The sequence below is a fragment of the Monodon monoceros genome, unplaced genomic scaffold (genome assembly GCF_005190385.1).
Source record: "Monodon monoceros isolate NGI ecotype Baffin Bay Population unplaced genomic scaffold, NGI_Narwhal_1 Super_Scaffold_12, whole genome shotgun sequence".
Lineage (NCBI taxonomy): Eukaryota > Metazoa > Chordata > Mammalia > Artiodactyla > Monodontidae > Monodon > Monodon monoceros.
In genome coordinates this window covers 15,757,668-15,780,380 of record NW_021703768.1, presented here as the reverse complement: position 1 = coordinate 15,780,380, position 22,713 = coordinate 15,757,668, and the positions used below count along the sequence as shown (strand labels likewise).

The 22,713-nt window shown below is 39.6% G+C and overlaps 1 pseudogene; it reads right to left on the bottom strand.

Moving 5' to 3' along the window:
* Nucleotides 1-20,843: 20,843 nt before the first annotated feature.
* On the bottom strand, nucleotides 20,844-21,467 carry LOC114892049 (annotated as a pseudogene).
* Between the last annotated feature and the right edge of the window lie 1,246 nt (nucleotides 21,468-22,713).

Here is a 22,713-nt window from a genome sequence, read left to right as displayed (position 1 = left end):
CTTCTCAAGTGCTCATGGAACATTCTCCAGGATAGATCATAACTTGGGTCACAAATCAAGCCTTGGTAAATTTAAGAAAATTGAAATCGTATCAAGTATCCTTTCCGACCACAATGCTATGAGACTAGATATCAATTACAGGAAAAAAATCTGTAAAAAATACAAACACATGGAGGCTAAAAATACAAACATATGGAGGCTAAACAATACACTACTTAATAACCAAGAGGTCACTGAAGAAATCAAAGAGGAAATCAAAAAAAAACCTAGAAACCAATGATAACGAAAACACGAAGACCCAAAATCTATGGGATGCAGTAAAAGCAGTTATAAGAGGGAAGTTTATAGCAACACAATCCTACTTTAAGAAACAAGAAACATCTCAAAGAAACAACCTAACCTTACACCTAAAGCAATTAGAGGAAGAAGAACAAAAAAAACCCCAAAGTTAGCAGAAGGAAAGAAATCATAAAGATCAGATCAGAAATAAATGAAAAAGAAATTAGGGAAATGATAGCAAAGATCAATAAAACTAAAAGCTGGTTCCTTGGGAAGATAAACAAAATTGATAAACCATTAACGAGACTCATCAAGAAAAAAAAGGAGAAGACTCAAATCAATAGAATTAGAAATGAAAAAGGGGAAGTAACACCTGACACTGCAGAAATACAAAAGATCATGAGAGATAACTACAAGCAACACTATGCCAATAAAATGGACAACCTGGAAGAAATGGACAAATTCTTAGAAATGCACAACCTGCTGAGACTGAACCAGAAAGAAATAGAATATATAAACAGACCAATCACAAGCACTGAAATTGAAACTGTGATTTAAAATCTTCCAACAAACAAAAGCCCAGGACCAGATGGCTTCACAGGTGAATTCTATCAAACGTTTAGAGAAGAGCTAACACCTGTCCTTCTCAAACTCTTCCAAAATATAGCAGAGGGAGGAACACTCCCAAACTCATTCTACAAGGCCACCATCACCCTGATACCAAAACCAGACAAAGATGTCACAAAGAACACTACAGGCCAATATCACTGATGAACATAGATGCCAAGATCCTCAACAAAACACTAGCAAACAGAATCCAACAGCACATTAAACGGATCATACACCATGATCAAGTGGGGTTTATTCCAGGAATGCAAGGATTCTTCAATATGTGCAAATCAATCAATGTGATACACCATATTAACAAATTGAAGGAGAAAAGCCATATGATCATCTCAATAGATGCAGAGAAAGCTTTTGACAAAATTCAACACCCATTTATGATAAAAACCCTCCAGAAAGTAGGCATAGAGGGACCTTTCCTCAACATAATAAAGGCCATATATGACAAACCCAAAGCCAACATCATCCTCAATGGTGAAAAACTGAAACCATTTCCACTAAGATCAGGAACAAGACAAGGTTGCCCACTCTCACCACTATTATTCAACATAGTTTTGGAAGTTTTAGCCACAGCAATTAGAGAAGAAAAAGAAAAAAAGAATCCAAATCGGAAAAGAAGTAGAGATGTCACTGTTTGCAGATGACATGATACTATACACAGAGAATCCTAAAGATGCTACCAGAAAACTACTAGAGCTAATCAATGAATTTGGTAAAGTAGCAGGACACAAAATTAATGTACAGAAATCTCTTGCATTCCTATACACTAATGATGAAAAATCTGAAAGTGAAATTAAGAAAACACTCCCATTTACCATTGCAACCAAAAGAATAAAATATCTAGGAATAACCTACCTAAGGAGACAAAAGACCTGTATGCAGAAAATTATAAGACATTGATGAAAGAAACTAAAGATGATACAAATAGGTGGAGAGATATACCATGTTCTTGGGTTGGAAGAATCAACATTGTGAAAATGCCTATACTATCCAAAGCAATCTACAGATTCAATGTAATCCCTATCAAACTCCCACTGGCATTTTTCAGAGAACTAGAAGAAAAAATGTCACAATTTGTATGGAAACACAAAAGACCCCGAATAGCCAAAGGAATCTTGAGAAAGAAAAACAGAGCTGGAGGAATCATGCTCCCTGACTTCAGCCTGTACTACAAAGCAACAGTAATCAAGACAGTATGGTACTGGTACAAAAACAGAAATATAGGGGTTTCCCTGGTGGCACGGTGGTTGAGAGTCCACCAGCTGATGCAGGGGACACGGGTTCGTGCCCCGGTCCGGGAAGATCCCACATGCCACGGAGCGGCTAGGCCCTTGAGCCATGGCCGCTGAGCCTGCACATCCAGAGCCTGTGCTCCACAATGGGAGAGGCCACAACAATGAGAGGCCCACGTACTGGAAAAAAAAACAAACAAAAAAAAACAGAAATATAGATCAATGGAGCAGGATAGAAAGCCCAGAGATAAAGCCACGCACATATGGTCACCTTATCTTTGATAAAGGAGGCAAGAATATACAGTGGAGAAAAGACAGCCTCTTCAATAAGTGGTGCTGGGAAAACTGGACAGCTACATGTAAAAGTATGAAGTTAGAACACTCCCTAACGCCATACACAAAAATAAGCTCAAAATGGATTAAAGACCTAAATGTAAGGCCAGACACCATAAAACTCTTAGAGGAAAACATAGGCAGAACACTCCATGACATGAATCACAGCAAGATTCTTTTTGACCCACCTCCTAGAGAAATGGAAATAAAAACAAAAATAAACAAATGGGACCTAATGAAACTTAAAAGCTTTTACACAGCAAAGGAAACCATAAACAAGATGAAAAGACAACCCTCAGAATGGGAGAAAATATTTGTAAATGAAGCAACTGACAAAGGATTAATCTCCAAAATTTACAAGCAGCTCATGCAGCTCAATATCAAAAAAAAAAAAAACAACCCAATCCAAAAATGGGCAGAAGACCTAAACAGACATTTCTCCCAAGAAGATATACAGATTGCCAACAAACACATGAAAGAATGCTCAACATCATTAATCACTGGAGAAATGCAAATCAAAAGTACAATGAGGTATCACCTCATACCAATTAGAATGGGCATCATCAGAAAATCTATAAACAGTAATTGCTGGAGAGGGTGTGGAGAAAAGGGAACCCTCTTGCACTCTTGGTAGGAAAGTAAATTGATACAGTCACTATGGAGAACAGTATGGAGGTTCCTTAAAAAACTAAAAATACAAATACCATATGACCCAGCAATCCCACTTCTGGGCATATACCCAGAGAACGCCATAATTCCAAAAGACACATGCACCCAATATTCATTGCTGCACTATTTACTATAGGCAGGTCATGGAAGCAACCTAAATGCCCATCGACAGACGAATGGATAAAGAAGATGTGGTACATACATACAATGGAATATTACTCAGACATAAAAAGCAACGAAATAGGCTCATTTGTAGAGGTGTGGATGGACCCAGAGACTGTCATACAGAGTGAAGTAAGTCAGAAAGAGAAAAACAAATATTGTATATTAAACCATATATATGGAATCTAGAAAAGTGGTACAGATGAACAGGTTTGCAGGACAGAAATAAAGACACAGGTGTAGAGAACAACCTATTGACAGCAAGGCAGGAAAGTGGGGGGGGGTGCGGGGCTGGTGGTGGGATAAACTGGGAGATTGGGACTGTCATGTATACACTAATGTGTATAAAATGGATAACTAATAAGAACCTGCTGTTTAAAAAATATAATTAAATTAAATTAAAAAAAAAGAAATCAAATCAGGTGTCCTTATGACATCTTAATGTCTTAGCCATTGATATCCAAGCTGGACCTCACCCATCTTCCACCAGAGTCTACATGATCCTCAGTCTATGTCACGAGTTCTCTTGCCCCTTATATTTTCTTCCTAGGTGATTTCTTCCCTTCCCCTGGATTAACAATTTTATCTTTATAGACATAATTCTAAATTTCATACTCCAACCTGATTTTTCCTCTGGGCACTAGGATCTGAACGGAGTAATAGTATTTTGAAACACATTGAAGAGAAGGAAAAGTATTCTAAGGATTTGGTGGGGAATTAAGATGAAAGTAAAAACCAAAGTAACACAAATAATCATAGATTATGTACATTATAAATCGTTTATATACATCTAAATTGTGATAAATATTATGAGAAAAATTAAAATGATAATATCAAGTGGAAGCCCACGTTTTTTAGGTTGGTCAGAGGGGCAAGGAAGATCTTTCTGAATTAAACTGAAATTGAGAAATGAAAAGGACCAGATTTCCAAGCATGATACATGTGGACAAAGGCAAGAAAGGACAGTCAGGTGAAAAATACTTTTCAGACAGAAATGCAGCATATATGAGGGCTCCAAGGTAAGAAGACTCATGGGACTGAAAATGTTTGAGGAAATCTGTGGCCCATGGTGAGGTTAGAGAGGTTGGCACAGATGAAATAATGAGGGTCATCCAAGTTCATCATCACCTCTAAACCCTTATAGCTTGGCCAAACTGCCCTTCACCATCTACCCCCATCTTTCCTCTGGAGGTGGATTTCCTATCACTCCACCCCACACACACTATGCTATAGGTCTACATGTCCTCATTTTCTTTACTGGAACATTCTCTTCTATTATCTCCCCTTTCTCTACCTTTCAGTCTTTCATCTTTCAAGTACCAAACCAAATAGCAAGCAGAAGCAGTTACTCCATCCTCCTATGACTGTAGTACAATACTTTGTCCATACCTCTACTTTAATGCTTGCTGCAATACATAAGTAATTTACCTTTTATATGCTACTTGAATGTAATATCCTCTTTCAATCCTTATCTAACCATATCTTATTTATCTTTGTATCCTCAGCACTTAGTCTTGGCAAACAATTAATAAATGCTCCTTAAAGAATGGACAGATTTGTAGGCAAGAGATAAATATTAATGGCTTAAAACATTATTTGTTTGGGCAGATGAAAGCTGCATGGATTACATCAAAAAGAATAACAATAATTCCATGTTTTATAATCTCTGCATAAGGACTGAGATAATTTGCATTTTCAGAGCTAAAAGCAACTTGTGCTTTTTTGGCCACTATGTTAAGGAAGATAGTGACTCTTTTAAGCCAGTCTGAGTCTTTGAAACATTAGCATAAATGTGTTCTCTTGCTCCCACTGAGTCCTGCTTTGTATTCCCTATCTCACATTGCCGTTCACATACCTCTATTATTTGGTTGATGTTCAGCAAATAGGTACAGCTGATGTGATAGAGCAGGCAGTGCAGGAGCTGCAGAGGAAGAAGGCAAATCCCTGCTCAGTTTACCTGTTTCCTCCATCCTTGGCAAACCATATGAAAAAGAGATGGCTCTCACCACTATTCTGTTCCACCTAAGTACTAAGATTAGGGGATTTCCTATCATTCTATATTATATTGTCCTTCTACAGGTGACAATTAGAGCTACCAAGTGTCTTGGCCATTGAAAAGAGGAGTATCCATGTAGGTCATTTTGGATGGAACTAAGCATTTCCTCAGTGCTGACTTGACTCTCTCAGTGGGGCCGCCAGGTGTGGTCCACACCGCCAACGGCCTCTTGCAAGGACAAATCCCATCAAATGCCCTTTCCTACTCCTGGGAAACCAGGATGTTCTGACTTAGTCTCCTAGCAAATCGAACTCTTAAGATATTTTCTATTCCCTTTCCAATCCAGTGTTATGACATAAACTCTATATCCTGCCTCCTTCAAGGATCTTTTTTGAGTCTCGTGAGCATCACTGCTCTCAACAAAATCAAGCTTTTACAGATAGTGACTGATTCTTCTTCTTGCATTGCTGGTACAACAATCAGAATTCAACCCCAAGCAAAGTGGAAGTTTCCTTGCTCAGAGGAAGAATCACATACAAGGAAATGCAGAAAAGGAAAGTACAATGATTAATACATAGCATTTCAAGAGCTTATTTCCATGTAAGTTCTCAGCCATATTTATCCATTCTCAAGATGGAGATGTCTGCCTTTCCTGTTTCATGGGATTGTCGTGACAGTCACAAGAAATAGTGCGTGAAACTATGTAAGTGGAATCTCATCTTAGGCAGGAATTTGGCTCCTAAATAGCAAGATAAGAATCCTATATGGTAAAAAAAAAAAATTACCACTGAATGTTTCTTAGACTGTCAATAAGGCACAGTACAAGGTTTGGTGTCTACAACCCTGTGCCCTCAGTTTTCGGCACAATAAATGTTGTGAACCACTGAGCAAGATGGAAGTAAGAGACAAGGAAAATCTATATGCAGAGTTTCAGGCACTTAACTGATTTTGTACTTAAGAAAGCCATCAAGCCCCAGAAAATTGGTGAAAATGTTCTGTACTGCCTACCTAGGTTAGTCCATTTGGGTTAATATTAAGCCACTATAATATTAATAGATTTGGGGAAGTTGTAAAAATTAAAGAAAATAGTAATGCAGTCCCTTGCTTTCTATTATGGTCTCAAATATCAGGGAGACAACATTGCAAAGCCTTAGAGCAGTACGCCAAAGGAGTCAGTTCACAAAGTGTCAGTGTCATGATCAATGACTGGATTTATACAAAAGCTTATCAGAAGACATAGCTGCTCCTTCTGAAAGAGCCCAAACCAGGGTCCTCTGCTGCCGGATACTGCTGTTAAGATCCAGTCCTCTCACCCTGGGCATACCCCTCACTATGCAAAGACATTGGTCCCAACTGCTTAAACTCTTACTGTTAAGATCTAATTTTATTTGAGACCGAGACACCAAAATCTCACTTCTCACCTTAGTGCCAGACTAATGGTGACAGCCCATTGGCACTAGTCATAGTGTGGACGCAGCTGGCAGGCATTTTTCCTCTAATCAAAACCACCTGACACGTAAGACTTATGGAGTTTCTGGTACCTTTTATCTGGAATATTTTGGATGAGTGTAGGAGAGTTGAAGGCAAAAACCTTCCTAGAAATTCTACTTTGAAGCACTGGCCAGACCTTTCAAAACTAAAATTAACTCTTTTTGTAGCGGTGGAAAAATATAGAAATGTATGCCCTACATTTAGCAGTAACTGCCACTCTATCCTGCTATGTAAACAAATATCCATCATCTACAAATCAGTGCTTCCACTTTACCTTAAGTGGCACTAAAACCTGCTCACTGCACATCTGGTGGCCATATGATTCTCCGAAATCTCGTAGCTTTAAATTTTACCTTAGTCAGTATAAGAAGGACGTGAGCTCTGAAGAGCAAGAAATAGTACCTGTGCATTCCAAATAATGAATTGTTAAGGGTTTAGGGACATGGACGAGGATGATGGATGTTGCTATGAAGAGGTAAAGAGATCTTTGTGATAGATCAAGACACTGCTCCGTGTCTTGATTATAGTGGTGGTTACACACATCTATACATGTGATAAAATTGCATACAGCTTTATATATACACAGTTGAGTGCATGTAAAGCTAGTGAAATGTGAATAAATTCCCTGGATTGGACTAATGTTAATTTCCTAGTTTTGATATTGTCTATAGTAGGCAAGATATTACCATAAAGGTAACTAGATGAAGGATGCATGAAAACTAAATCCTCAATTCTGCAATTCCCTTATTTTTGCTAGTTAGTGGTCAAATTTTACCATATTCAAATTAATTTCTACAATATCAGAAACTATATGAACAGCCTTTTCATTTTGTTAGCAGAAAACCTTTAGGATTTATCTCTTCTCATTTTTGAACAAGAAAAATATAAAATGATGAATCTGATAGATTTATAACTTTTAAACTGCATGTATCAGTGATCTTTAGTCCATCAATACCTTATACAAGTTTTTCTCAAAGTGTGGCTTCTGGACCATCAGTATGAAGAATCTTGTTAGAAATGGAAATTATCTATTCCTCTTAAGAAAAACCCTCCAGATGATTTTTATTCATGTTAAGGTTTGAGAACCACTGTTCTACACCATCACTGCTATAAGATATCAAGCAAACATTCACATTAGAAAAAGAGAAATCCAACAAACAAGCAAATATGTGCAATTTTAATCTCTGGTGTGGAGCCCTCTCTGTTGCACCTCCATCCACAATATGAGAACTACTGATAACTCCCTGAAGACGCAGGTCCATCATGCCAGATTATAGAACTCCAATTTGCTAATTCGAAAACAATTCTTAGAAGCTCCATCAAGAATACTGAATGTAGGGCTTCCCTGGTGGTGCAGTGGTTAAGAATCCGCCTGCCAATGCGGAGGACATGGGTTCGAGCCTTGGTCCGGGAAGATCCCACATGCCGCGGAGCAACTAAGCCTGTGCGCCACAACTACTGAGCCTGAGCTCTAGAGCCCGCGAGCCACAACTACTGAAGCCCTCGTGCCTAGAGCTCGTGCTCCACAACAAAGAGCAGCCCCCGCTCAACGCAACTAGCGAAAGCCCGCACGTAGCAACGAAGACCCAGAGCGGCCAAAAATAAATAAGTAAATAAAAAAAAAATTTAAAAAAAAAAGAATACTGAATGTAGACGAAGTCTGATTCACTGGCATCCAATTCTGTTCAATTAATGTTTGAAAACTGTTGTCTTCATGAGCAGATTACATTATAAACCCCCAATAAATATTCCTTGATTATGCTTTCTATATATCCCTGTTTGAATCCAGTATGTCTAAAGAAAATCTGTTGATTGACAAGACTAATGAAGTAGTCTGCTCTGGATAATTCAAATCAAATAAGTAATCTTAAAGTCATTTCTGTTTAACTTAGAGTCGAGCACATGATTTTTCATTTGTTTTTTTGTGGGGGACAGTAGATGAGCTTCTTAATCATACTCTTCTTAGGCTGATATCAGCATGAGTTCACAGTGTTGGTATGAATTTAGTTAGCCTGAACATTCTAAGTGATATTAACAATAAAAAAAAAGTCCTAAAATTGGCTACAATTAATCCCCAGAGGTCACCAAGCCATAGGCTTCAATCCACCTCCACATTCATACCAAATGTGTAACTCTCCACTTCAGACACTACCTGAATTGATATATCTTACTTGCATAAATGAAAGGGCAGTGAAACTTTCTGATCAGATAATCATACCACATTGTCCCAGATGCTTTGAAGTTAATTACTTAAAATTAAGTATGCCTAAACTGGCAAGATGTTAGCCTTTAAAATATTTCAGAGAAGAAATGGAATAAGAACAGCTGTGGGTCCAGACCCACCCATCCCTGTAGTTACTAGTGTTCCAAGAGGTAAGAGTAATGCTGTTTCACATGTTATCTCAAGATGTCTCCAAAGAACAAGTAGAATAATTCATCTTTACAAAATTCAGACTTGAAAACTGTGCACTAGTAAGCACTTCAACTCTTAGTAGATATCTACCCGTAGTGTCAAATAAACCACCACCACTCTGAAGGCAAAAATGAGGATAAAGTCATAAGAAATATAAACAGGAATTTCACATGGTGAAGGTGTTCTCCAAAATGGTGATATTTCAGGTAAACAGTGAGAACTAAGTTTACTCTTTTTTAAAATAATTCATTTCATTTTTTAAAATTACAAAATCAATATATGCTCACTAAGGAAAAAACTCAGAAAATAAAATTTAGCAAAAAATAAATAAATGCAAATACCCGTAAAATCCTCAAAGGGAAAGTAAAAATGATCTTGCTAAATCTTTCACAGTCATACTTTACCTGTGAGAGGGCATTATATCATGAGAGATGCCATGCTGGAGTGCAATTTAAACAGAAAAATGCAGTCCTTATTAGAATTAATTGCTTTTCCACAAAGCACCAAAGCAAAACAAACACAGGAACACAAATAAAACAATACAGGTAATACGGGACCACTGTGCCCTGTTATTTATGATAGCAGAAATTTGTCTTTGTTATGAGAAAAGCAATTATAGGCAATGAAGGAAGTGATTGGAGCATGCACCTGCTTTAATTCATTCAAAAACTGTGTTTTAAGTACATACAAAGTACTGGGACTATAGCAGTGACCAAGACATAAAATCTCTGCTCTTGGGGAATCTTACAAGCTAATAGGTGAGACCAGAATGTGGATTTACTCTGAAAATAAGAAAGCAAAGCACCAGGGCATCTTATTTGCCAGGGTCTTTCCAAGAGATCTTGTATTTAATTTGTACTCAAAATTCTGAGTTATTTTCTTTAAAAGGATGACTAAAATTGTGTAAGCTTCAGATTTGCCCCTGGATTAGATAGATACTTACTTGCTCAGTATAAAAGATCATTTCAAGTACTGACAACTGCTACGCAGGAAGTAGAAGAAGCTGATTTGATACAGAGTGACAGGGCTAGTTTAAAATGCGAGATCAGGAAGAACTCATGAGCTGAACGTAAATGAAAATGCCTTAGAGGGATTTGGAAGAGAAAGGGCTGAAAATTTTTAAGCTTTTACATTGAGTTTATTTACATACTTAGCATGTGTTAGATAAGAATTTATTCTTGCAGTAGAACGATGTTAAATTTAGAGAGATTAATTCTAAATTTGCGGAAGTTAAGCCCTGCTCATGTTTTGTTTTTCACAGGTATGTTCAGTAGAACTCACAAAAAAGATCTCTTTTATGATTTCCAGAGTTTACAACAAATATATTGCTGTTTGTTCTAGTTATTTTTCTTCTAATATCTCATGACTCTTCTCCTAGAAATATTTGAACATTTAAAAATCAATACAAATATATATTATCTAATATTTATATGTATACTGTAATTTATAAATACATAGAAACTATCTTAAAAAACCTAGTGAACTAAATTATTCTGAGTTAAAACACAATGTGCATGTGTATCTAGTTCTGACTGTAATTGTTTTCATTATTATTCATCTACATGGGAAAAATAAACCAAAAATATTTTACTGAAAGTAAAGTGTAGAATTAATGTCCATATAATCTTTAAATGACTTTTATGTTCTACTGTAAATAGGATAATTAGGAAGTAAGAAATGCTTAGGTTCTAAACATCATATTTTAGGTCTAATAGCGATGTAAAAATATTAACTGTGATAGTTTATATTCATACTGACCAAATAGCTTTTTTTATATCTTTTCATATTAAGAATTAGAGACACCTTGCTATAAGTTCTCAAAGTTAGTGGTCTTTTTTTTTAATTTTCATTATAATGCATTTGTCCTGTGTGAAATGCTTCCATTGTTACAAGCTATACTTCTGAGTTCTGAGTCCACAAGTATACATTAATAAAGATATTTCTTAAGTACTGTTAATTTCCAAATCAATACATTTCAGGCCAAGATCTATCTGGAAAATATCTATGTCACTAGAATCAGTTAATCAAAAATAGCTTTCATGAGACTCACATCCTACTTCATAACTGTGATTTCCTTTGTAATAACAAGAAGAGTATTGATGTTGCAATGATGACTACAGAGGTGAAGAGGAGAAAAAAGATAAAGAAGAACAGAGGGGAAAGATAGAGTCACAGGATAAAAAGGAAAGTAGGAAGGGTTGATAGAAAGATCAAACCCCATAGTAAAGGAGACACTCAGAATTGAGTAGGCATCGACTCATACTTTCTTTGACTTTTCTTCTCTAAATGAGCTGAACTTCTACTCACTGTTTATTAAAGTGGTCAACTCTGCTGCTGGTGCCTCACATTTACCCCTAAGGTCAATGGCAGTCTCGTGTCTTTTTATTGCATTCTGTACTACCCAACATCATTTTCAGTCTCCTCTTGCAAAGCAGTAAGGTCCCCAGACCAGGGTTCAACATCTGAACTCCTCCAGATCTTTGAGAATTCCCAAGTCAGGAAATTCTGTCTGACTCCTGATAGCCAGGTCTATGCTTTGGTAAACATGATTCTTCCATTTTTTACATGAGTACTAGTATTGACATTATATGATGAAATGAATTAAATTCTGAATTCTAAAATCTAATTGAAATAATTACATGTTGGAAAATCTTGATAAATGCAGTATCTCCATAAGATGAATAGTGCAATATTGCAATATCACTCCCATATCATCAGGTGTAGATAATCTTCATATAAGAATAGAGATTCTTTACCATATAAGAATTCTGACTACCACAATATTTTATCATAATTCTAAATATTTTCTGGGTTCTGATATGTCTCAGACAGTGTTAACATTTTTTCTATTGTGGGTTTTGATTTTTTTTCTCCCAGAAATTGGTTTTATTTGATGTACCCAAGTCTTAAGTTTCTCAATAAAGAAAAAAAATCTCCATAATATATATATATACATATATATATATATATATGTATATATATATATATATATATATTAGCTGAATGTATCAAGTCTGTTCAAAGTTGAAGTGTTGATAACAAGATATTATCGATATAGGGGATCAGAGAAACAAAGTAGTATAGTACCAAACAGAAAAAATTAGACACTCAAAGAAAGAAATTTGTTGACTGGAGTTAAGGAGAAGAATTTAGTGATTATGGTATGAGAAGAGAGATACAAAAGAGAATCAACTTAACTGAACAAGTTAGAGTTAAATGAATTTTCTGACCTTAGGAAAAAATCCATTCCCAACAGAGATAATTCTTAGATTAAAAGCTGCTAAAAACGTTGACTTGTTTTGTGCCATAAGAATCAGATGTCTGTTGGTCCTCTAGCCTCTTACTATTCAGGGTGTGGTCTGCTGACCGGGAGCAGCCACATCACCTGGGAGCTTAATTGGAATAAGGAATCCTGGGCTCCATCCCATACCTACTGAGTCAGAACTGATATTTTAACAAGTCCTCCAAGTGATTTACATGGGCACTAAGACTTGAGAAGCACTGCTTGATCCTACAGTCTCAATGATAAGCAAATGTACATACATTGATAGGTTCTGAATCTATTCTGATAAGTAGTAATTATGACTTTTCAAAACTGAGATCTGCCATATTGTTGATTTCTGGTAGCTACTGAATAGAAATTATTTTTATAACATAATTTAGAAATATTGTTTAGAGTACATCATTTAATGGACTTGATATTATATAATAAGAAAGCCATGTGAGCTAACAAAAGTTATTTATATGCTGATATGTATATCTAAAACCTAGAGCACAGAAAGACAAAGAATAAGAAAAATAAAACATCTGTTTCAAAAATAAATTCTCGATCTTGATAAGAAACTACTGCTGTCAATAGCAAAGATACTGACGGTTTCAGGTAGAAAGCTCCTTCAGACACCCATGAACATATGACAATATAATTATTGTACACACAAATGTCAAAAGATTGGCCTTTTAGTTCCTACAGCAGGGATTAATTACCAAGAACTATTTATGATGTATTAGACAGTAGCTGCATCAATTCTAAACCCAGTCCTTCTAGACTCTTTCCTAGATGATTCCATATGTTCTAGATTTCACTGGTCCTGTTACCATTTTTTTCTTATTCCTATACAAATAATCTCTTAAAGCTATTAATCCACTCAGGGCTCAAAATGTTAAGAGAAACCCAATAGAAATAAAAATCAATACAGTAAAATGGTGCCTTAGCCATGGAAAACAGTGTAGCAGTTCCTCAAAAAATTGAAAACAGAATTATCATGTGACCCCCAAATTCCACTTCTTGATTTATACTCAAAAGAATTGAAAACAGGGTCTTGAAGCAATATTTATACAGCCATGTTCATAACATTATTACTCCAATAGCCAAAATGTAGAATCAACCTAAGTCCTTCAACAAATGAATGCATAAACAAAATGTAGCATATATGTACAATAGGATATTATTCAGGCTTAAAAGGAAGAAAATTCTGACACGTTACAATACAGATGAACCTGAAGGACATTATGGTAAGTGAAACAAGCCAGTCACAGAAAGGCAAATACTGTATGATTCCACTTATATGAGGTACTCAGAGTAGTCAAATTCATAGTAAAAGGATAAGGGTGGTTTCAAGGGGCTGGGCAGGGGAGGGGGTAGTGGAGATTTATGGTTTAATGGGTACAGAGCTTCAGGTTTGCAAGATAAAGAAAGTTCTAGAGATTGGTTGCACAAAAATGTGAATGTACCTACACTTAAAAATGGTTGAGATGGTAAATTTTAAGTTATGTATATTTTACCACAGTTAAGAATTTTTTTTTTAATTTTTTAAAGGGGAAAAATACAAGACAGAAAAACATACATATTCAAACATAATAAACAAACATAAGATGTTTATTTTAGCATTATTCGCAATGGTAAAACACTGGAAATTTTTTTTAAGTTGATTAGGAAGAGAATGGCTGAGTGATTTATGACATATTCACACCATAGAATAATATAAAGACATTGACTTAAGGTAAATCATTTGATTTAAAATGATAACTGATTGAGGAAAGTAAGATAAAGAAAATTGTACATATCACATTTTTTAAAGCAAGCTATCAACAAATGTAATAATATAATAATAATTATTCTAGAAACTGACATTATTGTATATTCATTATACAGCAGGTACTTTTCTAAACACATAACATGAAATAATGCACTTAATATTCACAACATTACTGTTAACCTCACTTTAAAGGAAGAAAACTGAATCACTGAGAGGTTAGAAATCTTCTTCAAGGTCACAGAGCAAGTGCCAGTACCAATGTGCAAATCCAAAAACTTGACCTCTGGAAGCCTATTCTTCAATGTGTGTATGTATGGGTGTGTCTTTGCATGCATGATTCCAGATTAAATATATACAATAATACATAATAGCTTGATGATATGAGGTAGAACATGCTTCATAGTCAAATCAGTATGGAAGAAACAGCATTAAAAAAGTTAAACAGATCATTTGTACCTCAAATCATCCTGTATCACTTAATATGCTAACGATTATTGTGATCCCCCAAAAGGAACTATAAAGTATGCATCATTTTCCCACCTTCTTTGGCTAAAAGGCACTTTTTAAATGCTGCACCTATTAAACATTGGCCAAAAAGTGATTCCACAAAGCAGAATCTAGGAGCTAATTACCTACAATATAGCTTTTCTTAACCTTCAAAACTGCCAGAAAACCATTCTGGAAAGAGGCAATGGGATGGATAAATAAAGAGTAGAGAGGTTTTGCTTTTTATTTATTTTTTTTTTTGGTTCACCATATCATGTTTTTGCATTTGATATTTTGCCTTGCACAATATATTGGTAGCAGAAAATTAAATAGAAACTCAGCTAAATGTTTCACTTATCTTTTTGAAAATATTTTCACTCACATGATAAAGTCAGTTTATTGACCAATAGTGTTATAGTACCTAGTTTTCATGGATGAGCTTCATATTATTTACAAACTAATGTCTAAAGCTATTTCTGTTAATGTCTATTTTTATCTATTTTACTGTGTTAAAAGCTTTGTTATCAATCCTTAATAGCCTACTTCAAAGTAACAAAAAACTCCACCCCCTAATTAATTAAGATCCCTATAACTGCTCTGATCTAATTATTACCACATAGGAAGTAATCAGTATTTAAAAGTTACAGGAGATTGATTCAAGGAGTATCTATGTTTAAGGCATTTCCTTAAGGGCCATGGGAATCCTAAAATAAATACCTTATATTTCCTTCAAGGTAGTCATAATCTACTAAAGGAAGCAGAAAATCTACACAGTGACTGAAATATGTTTAAGGAAATAGGAATAAAAAGAAAGAAAAAATATTTTATAACATGGTCAAAGAGATCATTTCTACTAACGAGCTGCCTTTGTTAGAGGTTTGACAAACACGCTGGCAGGAATACAAATGTGTTATGAGATCTTTTTTTTTTAATAAAAGTATAATAGATTTACAATGCTGTGTTAGATTCAGGTGTATAGCAAAGTGAATCAGTTATACATACTTATATATATTTTTTTCAGATTGTGTTCCCTTATAGGTTATTACAAAATGTTGAGTAAACTTCCCTATGCTATACAGTAGGTTCTTGTTGGTTATCTATTTTATCTATAGTAGTGTGTATATGTTAATTCCAAACTCCTAATTTATCCCCTCCCATTTCCCCTTTGGTAACCATAAGTTTGTTTTCAATGCCTGTGAGTCTATTTATGCTTTGTATATAAATTCATTTGTGTCATTATTTTTTAGATTCCACATGTAAGTGATATCATATTTGTCTTTGGCGTACTTCACTTAGCATGATAATCTCTAGGGCCATCCATGTTACTGCAAATTGCATTATTTCATTTTTTTATGGCTGAATAATATTTAATTGTATAAATATACCACATCTTCTTTAGCCATTCATCTGGTGATGGATGCTTCCATCACCATGTAGGTTGCTTGCATGTCTTGTCTATTGTAAATAGTGCTGCAACGAACACTGGGGTGCATGTGTCCTTTTGAATTATGGTTTTCTCCTGATACATGCCCAGGAGTGGGACTGCAAGATCATATAGTAGCTCTATTTTTTTGTTTTTTAAGGAACCTCCATACTGTGCTGCATAGTGGCTATACCAGTTTACATCCCCACCAGCAGAGTAGGAGGGTTCCTTTTTCTATGAGACCTTATCTTAAAAGGCTGTTACTCCTGTACATCCTCAGGACTACAGCTCACTTTTGAGATGAGCATGGATATTCCTACTCTTTCACCTCAACTGGGTTTTCATGAGGATTCAGTGAGAAACAGATATGAAAGAACTTTGGAGATTTCCTATAAGATTATTTTATTATTAGAACTGAAGTTTGTGCTTCTGTTTCACAATTTGTAGGAATCAACAGAGTTTGTGACAGAGACACCTACTTGTCTTTCAAAATCCGTCCTTACTTTTCTGCTTGTGGCTGCCCAGCCTCAATCGTAGCTAAAAGTGTGGCCATGTATTTAGGTGCTACTCCCAGCTTAGGTCTCAATTTCATGGGCATGCCTCATTCACACTCTCTTCTCCTTAGTGCCAACTGGGATCCTTTGCAACCAATTTTCCCCCACCAGAGATGATGACACTGCCAAGGAGGTGGTGAGAATATGTAACTAGAACAATAAAAATCCCTGAATAACTAATGGTGTGGTGCACAACTACTCACACATACTAAACTCAGACTGTTATGTGGGAAACGAATGTAAATCGCTGGATTATAATATAAAGAAAGGATTCTGCTACATGAATTTTAGTCCTAGGTTTGCCACTGCATGGCTAGATAATAGGATAATTTAAAATTTCCTTAATTCTGGGACTTCCCTGGTGGCGCAGTGGTTAAGAATCCACCTGCAATACAGGGAACACGGGCTCGAGCCCTGGTCCGGGAGGATCCTACATGCCGCGGAGCAACTAAGCCCGTGAACCACACTACTGAGCCAGCATGCCAAAACTACTGAAGCCCACATGCCTACAGCCCGCGCTCCACATAAAGAGAAGCCAACGCAATGTGAAGCCTGCACACCGCAACGAAGAGTAGCCCCCATTCACCGCAACTAGAGAAATCCCGCGTGCAGCAATGAAGACCCAATGCAGCCAAAAATTAATTAATTAATTAATTTTTAAAAAGTTTTCCTAAATTCTAAAATGACAGCATATGAATAGATCAGTGTTTTGAAAACTCTACTTCACAATATTCTAATTCTCACATTTTAAAACTTATTTCAGAAAGCAATTTTGATAACGGTGAAAAGATGGGGGCCAAGGAGTAGGAATGAATAAGAACAATGAAGCTGTTGGTTATTATAACCTAATTCACTCCCCTATAAAACAATGAAATTAGGTTTTCTATACTGAAAAGCCAAGAAGGAATGTGAATAAAAAATTTTGCATTTAAAAATATTTATGAAAATAACAAAGTTATAAAATCTCTAAAACACATACACTTTCTGAAATTATGTGGTTGCAGGTAATAAAAGATTCTCCCAGTACTGATGATGGATTTTACATGTAAACAAATGTGTACTATTCCTCATCTGTCCTTTGTAAACAATGACACATATTCCATAATTAATCTAAGTTACTTATAGAATTCATGATTATAAAATACTCGGGTGAGCCCCAGGTGGCCACCCAGAATTCCTGCCACAGAGTTTCTGAAGGCTTCACATTTGTTGGCGATGGAAATATAGACCCTCAGAAGAAGACAGATCTTGAAAGCTGGCTTTTTGAAAGCCTTCCAGGACCCACCAGAGAACCCAGTTCAGCAGGCAACAAGTCCTCTCTCGAGTGCACCTCGGAACACGCTGGCCTGCAGAAGGGACTACAGAAAGCCTGGAGGGTCACTCCTGTGGGGGCCTTTTCTGCCAGGCCATTGTGGCCCAGGACATATTCTCCCCCAAGCCACAGACATGGAAATAGGTAGGCAGGCTTCATGGGAAGGCTTCAACTTTCCTCTTTAAATACTTCTATATTTTCAAACATTTTCGGGTTTCTTTGGGGCCAAATCGAATGGACCCGTCCCCTGTCCCCCCTAGTCCACACCCCTGCCGACCATCCACATCCGGAATCTCAGGGGTACATACGTTTCACAGGATGCATCCCACCTTGGCACATGGTATAGTCCATGGATTTTGAACCCTGCTGTGTCACGTCAGGCATCCACGCTTAAAGCATGGCACATAAGGCTTGGCTTTCCGGCCCTCAACCTGCTCTGTGTTCCACCTAGCCTTCCCTTCCTCCACCCTAATCCCTGCCGACTCCTGTGGTTTCCACGGTCTCCATGGCTTAACCCCTCCCACAGTGTCCCTATCATTGAAAGGCTGAGGTCTGTAGCCATTTCACATTGGTTTCTTTCACTGGTTCAGTAGGCCTTTGGAGTTCTGCATCTCTTGTCATGGCCTGCTGACTCATTTCTTTCAAGCACCCAGTACTAGGCCAGTGTCTGAACGTACCACAGTTCACTGACGGTTCTTCCCTACTGAGGGGCACTTGGTTCCTGCTGAGTCTGGCAATTTAGAACGCAGATTGTACGAATGTCTGCATGCAGGTTGCCACGTGTGGGCACCCATGTTCCCCTCCTTTCGGCGAGCTTCAAGGAGCTGGTTTATAGGGTTAGAGTATGTGTCGTTTCGGAAGAAGCTGCCACACTGTTTCCCCAGGTGTCTGCCTTAGTCGCCGAGCGCTGCCCACTCACACGACACCATAGACTGGAAGCTCGGCCAACGCACGTGTATTTATTTTCTCACCCTTCTGGAGATTGGAAATTGCCAGATGGGGTTGCGAGCCGACTCGTTGTTCAGTGATGCCTCTCTCCTGGGCTGCACCTCTCCACCGTCTGGCTGTGTCCTGGCATTGCCTTGGCTCTGGCTGTACTATCCCCGGTGCCTCGGTCTCTACTTTGAAAGACACCAGTGCTGTTGGATCGGGGCCCCTCCAGAAGCTGTACCTTTGATCTGAATCACCTCTTTGAAGTCCCTATCTTCACATCTGATAGTCACGGGGTGTGGAGTTCAGCCAGAGTGCTTTCTTTGACCGTATTTGCTCTGCTGAAGGCCCTAGCCCCAAATAGAGTCCCATTGGTGGTTTGGGCTTCAAGAGATGAATTTGTCCATTCACAGTGGCTGTCCAGTTTCGCATTCTCAGCAGCAGTGAATGAGGGTTCCTTTCTCAGATCGGCAGTCCTAGCTGACGCTCTACGTCAGGCCAAGTTAATCAAACGCATAGGCCTCGGGAAGAATGAATCAAAGCGGGTTGGTTCAACAGATTTCCTACACCATTATGTAGGAAAACCAGAAAGACTTGACCAAAACTCAGGGCAGAAATAACCCTCCTGGGATTGACAAGTGATTGATTCTAGCAAGGTTGCAGGGTACAATGGGAATGAAGGTACATAAGTCTGCTGCTTTCTGACAGGCCATCAGCAAACAGATGAAGATGCTTTGATGCTTTCTTCCTGATCGCTAAATCTTTTAAAACTTCGCCTGACCTCACCATTAGCTAGGACCTCCGGCCCCAGGTAGGAAACGAGTGGTGAGAAGACAGATGATGCTTGCCTCTTCCCGGGATCTTACTGGGAGAGCTTTGAGTTCCTTCCTCACCATTTGCAAGAGTGCTGACAAGCTGCAGCTCTTTGCAAGAGGTTCCTGATCAAGCTACAGTCCTCTGCGTTCCTAGTTTGATCAGGAGTGGGTGAGGGTGGGACTTTGTCCAAGGCTTTTATCTTATCTCTCGGTAGGGTCCGGTGATTTTTCTCCCTTGGCCTGTGCATGGGTCATGGATCCCACCCAAGGGTGCCTGAAGGCTGAGCCCGCCCTGGATACCTAGGATCAGTCTCACTAGCTCCAGCCATCTATGCTTCTTCTTACCCATGGCTGGATGTGGTTAGCTGAAAGGTGATTCAGGGTTTTGGCATCTCTCTGTGCGAGAGATCGTCATGTCTATTTCTCTGGGAATGCCTTGGGTCACGGGATGAAGCTAAGGCTGGTCTCATGGTATGAGTTAGGAAGAATTCCCTAAGCTCCCACCTCCTGGAAGTGATCGTAGAGGAGCGGTATAATTTCTGCTTTAAGTGTTTGCTAGAATCCGTAAGTGAACTCCTCTGGGCCTGGTACTCTGGGATAGGGATGGTTGTTGAGTACAGATTCAATGTCTATGACAGGTAGAGGCCTTTGCAGAGGTCTGTTTCTTCGTGGGTGTGTTGTGGCAGGGGGTGTCTCTCAAGGTATTGGTTCCTTTCTTCTGGCTTATCAGATGGATGGGCGCTGAACCGTTCACAACATCCCTTTCTTACAATTCCATTGCCCACGGGTTCCAGAGTGATGTTCCATGTTTCACGTTTCGTTTCTGATACGCGTACACTGGGTCTTCTCTCTTTTCTGATGATTCCTCCAGCTGTCTAGAGGCTTCTGGGTGTTCTTGGTCTTTTCAGAGAAGCATCTGGAGGTGTGGTGGATCTTCTCTCTCCAATTTTCTTCTGTTTATCCATCCTGGGGAAATCCCCGGTGGCCTGAGATACAGGAGCTGCATGGGTGGGGCAAAGTCTCAGAGTCAGGAGGCTGCTCTGCCAGCGGGACTGGTTCCTCAGCGACAGGCCTTCGCTGGCTCTGGCCTAGAAGAACAGGATCTTCTTGTGCTTGCTGCCGGGGATTTGCCCCTTGGAGCGTAACCTCCGAACAGCCTCCCTCATATGCTTGGGTTGGAGTGGGGGCGTTTCCCCCCACTTCTCACACACGTCCAGGGCCTCCTCAACCACCTGCCCGACGAAGACCTTGGCCACTCCGGACATGGCAATGACCGTGTTCTGGGACACCGTCGAGCCGGCCACGGTCTGGATCAGACGCTTCATGGTGGCCTTGGGGAAGGCTGATCGGCGATACACTTCGTAACGGTCCAGCTGCTCCTGGCTCATAGAAGACACGAGGGTTCTCATCTTCTGAGCCTCCAATTCGTCCACTGCCTGTTTCCCGGGTCTCTTCCCCTTGGTGGCCACTTTCCGTCTCTTGGCTGCAGGAGGACGTGACGAGGAGTCTGCCTCTTCACCTGCCCTTGGACGCGGGCCGTCCTGACGCCTGAGCTCGCCTTCCTCGTCACAGGCTTTCCTCAGTTCCTCAAATCGGTCCCGCGGGATTCGGTCCAGGCAGCTGGGGCTGGGGTCCAAGGGCACCACTCCTCCCTCACCCGACACACCTGTGACCCGACCTTTGCCTGGGAGCGACGCGCTGGCCTTGGCCATCCCAGCACCGCAAGATGCAGGGGCTCAGGCTGGGCTCGTCTGATCGGCGAGCTGCAATGACAAAGACGAGATGAGGGAAGGTCAGCCTTGCTGCTGTATTTATACGCTCACACACACACACACACACACAGAAACACAGGTTTCCACTGCCTCCCACAATGCAAAGACAGTTGCCCTTGGAGATGCCTTTTCTATGCGTGGACAACGAATGCCCGCAAACTCGGCACCTTAAACAAGCCCCACTGACTGGTTGAAAGCCCGTAGGTCAGAAAGCTCTCGCCCTGGGTCCTTTCTTCTGCAGAGTCCGCCGCGGAGAACCTCCCTCCGGCTGCAGTCCCCTCAAGGGCAGGATCCCTGTATAACAGTAAGGTCCCAGCCGCTTTATATAGAGCTTTGGGGCTGGGGCCACGCCCACCCGGAAGTCAGGTGATTCCTCAGCCCTCGGGGGCTGGGCTCCTCCCACGCACAAGGGAAGGGGCGGGCCGAGGGTTGGCCGCCCAGACCTCCTCCCGCTACGGAGTTTCTGAAGGCTTCACGTTTGTTGGTGAAGGAAATATAGACCCGAAGAAGACAGGTCTTGAAAGCTGGCTTTTTGAAAGCCTTCCAGGACCCGCCAGAGAACCCAGTCCAGTAGGCAACAAGTCCTCTCTCGGGTGCACCTCGGAACACGCTGGCCTGCTGAAGGGACTACAGAAAGCCCGGAGGGTCACTCCTGCGGGGGCCTTTTCTGCCAGGCCATTGAGACCCAGGCCATACTCTCCCCCAGGTCATAGACATGGAAATAGGTAGGTGGGCCTCATGGGAAGTCCCTCTTCCTCTTTAAATACTCTTGTATTTTCAAACATTTTTGGGTTTCCTTGGGGTCAAACCGAATGGACCCGTCCCCTATCCACCCTAGTCCCTACCCCCATCTTCAGGCAGGTCTTCCCCCACCATTGACATCCAGAACCGCAGGGGGAACATTTGTTTTACGGGATGCACCCCCTTTGACACATCCTCCTCCCCCAAGGTCCATAGTTTCCATTAGGCATCACACTGACTGTTGTATATTCCATGGATTTTGACCCCTCCCTTATCATGTCTTGCATCCACCCTTAGAGTATTGCACATAAGGCTTGGCTTTCCTGCCCTCAACCTGCTCTGTGTTCCGCCTAGCCCTCCCTTCCTCCACCCTAATCCCTGTTGACTCGTTTCCATGGTCTCCGTGGCTTAACCCCTCCCACAGTGTCCCTATCATTAGAATGCT